Here is a 5,869-nt window from a genome sequence, read left to right as displayed (position 1 = left end):
CCCCCACCTGCCGTAGTGCCTTCAGCGTTCGCAGCTCTGGGAAACTCCTACACCAATGTTGTGGTGCTCATCTCATGTCTCACAGATTCAGTCACAGTTAGGCCTTGTGTTGTAAGATCAAGAAATGTGGGATTCTGAAGTATCTTGCTTGACAACATCCCCAACTCCAGAGAGCCTTGAGCCCTGGCCCACAAGCATCACAGACCTGACATTTGCAAGCCCATAGTTTATTGCTTCTTCTCCAGCCTGCCTGCCTGTTGACAGACAAATTACAGGGAGAATAAAAACAACATATTGCCTGCAGCAGATTATTCTTTACTGAATAATGCCACATCTTTTAACACTCCTCTTCAAAAATAAGCTTTCTGCTTGTGGGTTCTCTTACTGTGCTGTGCTTGAGATAGACTACACACCTCTCCTTTTTGGAAAGCAATGTCTGCAACTTCACAGCTCAGAAGTGTTTGTTTTCTCTAGGCCAATAGTGCACACTTGGGTGGGAACCAAGGCTCTGTCAGGGGGCACCCGGGGTAGAATACAGGAGCAGAGTGGGAAGGGTTGAAGGTATAGCGGAGCCATGTAGGCCACCCCTTCGTGGACAGGAGGTTTCTGAGCCAGAGAGGCTGAGGTTTTCTGGGTAAGACAGAGGCAGTGCTGATGCTGCGTCTTCTGTTCCCCAACTTCCACAGTTCCTGCCTGCAAGCCTCATAGACTTAAGGCCAGCTCTGATGCCCAAGGGGCAGCTGCAAATGAAGAAGAAAGCCCCGCGGACCCCAGCAGTCCGCTGAGGAGCTCCCACTTTGGCTTGTGTATTTTCATCATCATTCTTTATTTTCATCATTCATTGTCTTCATCATCAGTATCCAGAAGTAGATTTTAAATTTGCACCAGGTGGTTCTGGGACTGGAAGCCCCGCCCCAGCGATAGGACTGCTGTCTAAGTGAGAGGAAGCAACGTCATGCACGTTCCCTGGAGCGCCCGTGAGACCAGTAAACCATGCCTCTAGGATGTCTGTCCTGCTTCAGAACCTCGAGGTAGGAAAAGAGGCGGGAGCAGGCAAGGCCGGCCTCGTGTCTCAGTAAGAAGAGGCTGCTGCACCCCTGCACGGGAAGAAGAGCCTGGAGCTGCGGAACACGCGAGTGCCAGGCTAGATTCCCTCCCCGAGAGCCCAGCTTCTCATCACTCAGGAGACCACACATTGTGCACTAACCAACATGCAACTTTGCAGTGAATTGTGCTCCTTAGGCACAGGAGGCTGCAGAGCGCTTGAAAGAGCTCACTCCAGATCCAGCTTTTGTGACAATGCCACGGCTACTGTCGGCAGGAGAAGCCCTGGGCCTGCGTCCTGGCTGCTTCCTGAGGATGAGCCAGGCCCTCCAGGAACAACCACCTGCAGACAGGGTTTGTAAATCCGCTGCAGGGGCTGATTGATCTCACAATGGGCCCGGGTAACGCAAACACCCCATTCTTCTACAGAAGAACACACACAATACCACCCAAGGTCCCGAAGAATAGGCTGGGGAGTTCCCGTGTGGAAACGCCACTGAAAGAGAAACAGCCTCACTCCTTTTGAGGTGCATTAATATTAACTTTACCCACAGGGGGAAAATGTTTTAACTCGAGTTATTTGTAACCTTCTTAGACACTATTAGGGCTGGACTCAGAGCTCTGAATTTCCTAATTTGGGGCTTTATCTATTTTAACTGAGGCTCTTGGTGCGTGCATGCATGTGTGTGTGTGTGTGTGTGTGTGTGTGTGTGTGTGTGTCCCTTTGAGGTTTGTTTGAGCACTAATTTAAAAAGGGTCCCCCCACAGGGGCTTTATGAGGTGATGTGCTAGAAGGTAGATGATATTATAAGAATTACTTCCCCATAATAGCAAGTAGGCAAAGGCAAGTTTGTGGAATGCAGGAAAGAAAAAAGAGGGGGAGGGGGAGAGAGCAAGAGGGAGCAAGGACAACAGGAGCGCAGCTTTGGTCTCCAGAGGTCATCACTAATAAATGCCACTGTCACACTCCAACGTGGCCCTCAGGGCGTATTTCTTAGGAACCAATTTGTTTTAACCTAAGCCATCCATTTAGTGCTTTTCAGGCAGAGAGAAGGGCCTTGGAAAAGCAACTGCTGACCTCATAGATGTTTTCTGAAGTGAGTGACTGAGTTTTAGATCAAGCTAGAGCAGTTTTTCTGAGATGAGACCGGAGAGCAGGCACGAATGTCAGTCCTGTTGGGGCCCTCCAGGTACACCGAGGGCTGGCTGAGACCCAGTGCCTGTGGCCAGGAATTGGCCCTTGTGTGTGGATCTAAACAAGTCACCAGGGCGCTGAGATTTATGGCCCCCAGCACCACCTGTGGGATGCGTACACGCAGACACTACAGAGTGTTCCTTTAGCCACAACAGTAGCCGTAACAGCCGCGTCAGGTGATCAAGCAACTACAAGCAGAAAAATGAAAGAGGAGCAAGGCCCCCTGCACAGCAGCAGAGGCTCCACAGAACAGGGACAGCAGGCGAGGGGCGCACACGCGCACTCCAGGGGTGCTCGGAGCTGCGGAAGCTTCCTGCCTGCCTTAGCGCAACGGTAACAGAAAATAGTGGCACTTGATCGAAGCCTCCAAACGGTTGAGCTGGGTGCAGGTCAGGTGGTCATCGGGCTTGAGCCAGGCTAGGGTTCACAGCACGCTGAGCCCTAGATATCGGACTCCGGATTAGCAAGCTCCCAGGGAGGGCGGGATGGAGCAGGATTGGGGGCGTTGGCAGCCAGGGTCATGTGCCCCCTCTTTCTTTTGAAAGGAAAATCGGAGAATCGGGAGAAAGGAAGCAGGAGGAAACAAAGTGAGTGGGCTGTCCCTGGAAGCATGTGATGGGCACCTCAAGTCCTCCCCCTGGTGACACGAAGCATTTCAGGACGTGGCCAAACGGGCAAGGCAGTCACCAACAGAGCTTTAAGGAGATGCACCCCGAGAAAGCCCGCTGGTACTCGGGGCTGAGGAGCATTTTGGTCTGGGGCTGGGGTGTTTACACGGTCTTGAGTGTCCTCGGGACAGAAGGTGGAGGACTGGTATTCCTGGGGCGCCCTTAGTGGGCAAGGTTAGGCTGCGACTGTCTGGTGCACCCGAACTTAGAGATCTGGTGCCTGACTAGGGCTCTGCTTCCTTGGGGTGGAAGTTGTGGGACAGAAGCAGCAGCCCATTTACAGATTATTGTCTCTTTCAGACCTGAAAGGGATTTTGGAGTGGGGTCCTGGAAGGGCACAACAGGCTTGGGGCGGAGACTGGCGCCGCGCTCCTGCGCGCTGAGTGGGTCCCGAGCCGCAGCGCTCTTAAAACTTAAAACTAGTTTTTACATTGGTTGTCCCTGTCTCATTTCTGCCGATTCATTTTTAATATCTGAGTGTACTCTGCCAAGCAAGGGCAGGAAGGCGCACAGCCCCACCGGCAGGCCCCCTGCAGGGCTGTGGGGAGCCGGGCAGCAAGATGAGGCGCTCCTGCGCTTTCGAGGCACAGTCGCGTGTGCGTGTGTATGCGCGCTGCTCTACGTTGCAGGGCTGTTTGACATCCATAACAGGTGTGTGGTTCTGGGTCTCTGATCCACTCTTGCGACACACCTTGGTGGTGGTGGTCAGTCCCTTTATCCCCTCACCTCCTCACCCTGCGACTCTGCCTCACCTTCAAAATGTCCATCTTTTTATTTCTTACCACCTTGCACTTACTCTTTTTTTTTCTCCTTTGGATTTAGAACAGGGTCTACAGGGTCTCACTACACAGATCAGACTCTCCTGTTTTCAGCTTCCCAAGCACTGGGGTTAATGACATGCGCCACCACGCCCGGTCTCAATTGCCATGTCAGCACATCTGGGGTTGGGCCGGCACAGCACGCCAGGGATGGAACCTTGGCTGCTGTGGTCTGCCTAAGCAGGCGCTTTAGTCCACTGAGCTATCTGACCGGTCCTGCACTTACTCTTTTATCTGTGTATATTTTAGGTTTCTTACAGAAGAAAAACCATGAAATCATTCATTTTGTGTGATTTTTTTTTCACTTAATATGATAATCTCAAGTTCTGTCCATTTTCCTGCAAATGATGTGACCCCATTCTTTGTGGCTGAATAATATCTCATTGGGAATATGCACCATACTTTCCTTATCCATGGGGGTGTCGAGGGGTATCCAGGCTGCTTTCAGAGCTCAGCTGTAGTACACTGAGTGGCTGTCAACACAGGTGTGCGACAGTATTAGAAGCAAGGCCCACACTCACCCCTGAGCCTGGTGCAAAAGAAAGGAGGAATCAGGTCAGTGAGCTGATGGGGCAGTGTGATCTTCCTGTTTCGAGTCTAGGGTCTCACCCAACCCCTGAAACATGGTAGGAATTCACTGAATCAATGAATGAATGGACAAATGGATGGATGGATGGATGGATGGATGGATGGATGGATGGATGGATGGATGGATGGATGGCTGGATGGATGGATGGATGGATGGCTGGATGGATGAGTGAGCTGGGCTGAATATCGTGGAGGACGTGAGAGGACCCCCTCCACACATCCTGCTCAGGGACAACCAGAGGCATCAGTGCTCTGCTCCTCGGAGCAGCACCAGCTCCTAGAAGGCTCCCTGAGGACTGGCTGGCCTTGGGCTGCAGCAGCCAGGGCCTGGAGCCGGAGCAAGCGACCCAGTGGGTCTCTGCAGGCCGAGATGACAAAGTGAGGGCACAGAGACTGAGGCTAAGACGCTAAGAGGCCACGAAGAAACAACCCCGTGCTGACTCCAGACTTTAAAAGAAGCATAAATTATGAGAGAACTGGGCAGCTTACTCCATTTTTCTACAAATCCAGTTCTGCTAACAGCATCTCAAATGCCAAGGAACCCTTTCTCCTTGTCACGCCAGGCACAGCCTTCAAGACACATTTCATTTCTCTTTAGCTGCTGTGAATAAATCATCACGATCGAGGAGCCCAAGCTCCTCCCTCAGCTAAGGGGGTCTCTCCAAGCCCATGGATGAAAACGATTGGCTGGGGTGGGGAGCAGAGCAGCACAGACACCCCACTTAGGAATGAACGACGCTTATGTCTGGAAGCAGCAGGGTATTTTAATACTAGTTGGGTCCTGGGATGTGGAAAGTGAGAAAGGTGCATCAGCAGAGAGCCCAGGCACAAAAGCTACGCCACCTCAGGGGAGCCCATGGAGCTGTGACTGTTGTCCACGTTGTGACTGTCGCCAGCCTAGCAGCATGCCCAAGCCCCCGCAAGTTGTCGAACATGACAAGACTATGTTTCCCGGGGTTCCCTGCCCTGGCTCCCTGGTAGCTTGATCCGCAGGAGGCTTTGCTGGGAATGTTGGTAGGGTGTTCTGTGATACTGAGAGGGAGCAATTTAAAGGGAGGGACAGGCTGGTCTGGCACAGTTTTATAGATTCCAGTCTACAATCACGTGGCCTCACTGCCTGTGGGCCTGTGGCACCTGGAGGTGGAGGCTGCATGGCAGAGGACTGTGCTCAGCGCAGGGCAGCCAGGAGGAGGGTGGGGGCAGAGCCTGATAGCTTCCGAGGCCCTGCCCCTATGACCCTCTTCCAGCAGCCCCACCTGCTTAGGATTCCACTGCCCCCCCATGTCACCACAAGATGACAACCAAACCTTCAAAACATGGGCCGTGGGGCCACCTCAGGTCTAAACTGTAACAAGGCACAGCTGGGTGGCGAAGTGGGGACACAGCCTCCTCCTCTAAGTCAGACAGCATCTCTTGTGGCATCTGCCTCTCCTCACAGCCAAAGAAAACCAAGTATAGCTAAGCTTCCACACACATTGGGTAGTTAGGACAAAGGTGGTTGTTAGTAGCTGGGGGGAGGGGCTGGAAACACTCCCTTCCGTGCATTTTGGTGACAA

Source organism: Octodon degus, unplaced genomic scaffold (genome assembly GCF_000260255.1).
Source record: "Octodon degus isolate 3935 unplaced genomic scaffold, OctDeg1.0 scaffold00023, whole genome shotgun sequence".
NCBI lineage: Eukaryota > Metazoa > Chordata > Mammalia > Rodentia > Octodontidae > Octodon > Octodon degus.
This window is presented reverse-complemented; position numbering follows the sequence as displayed.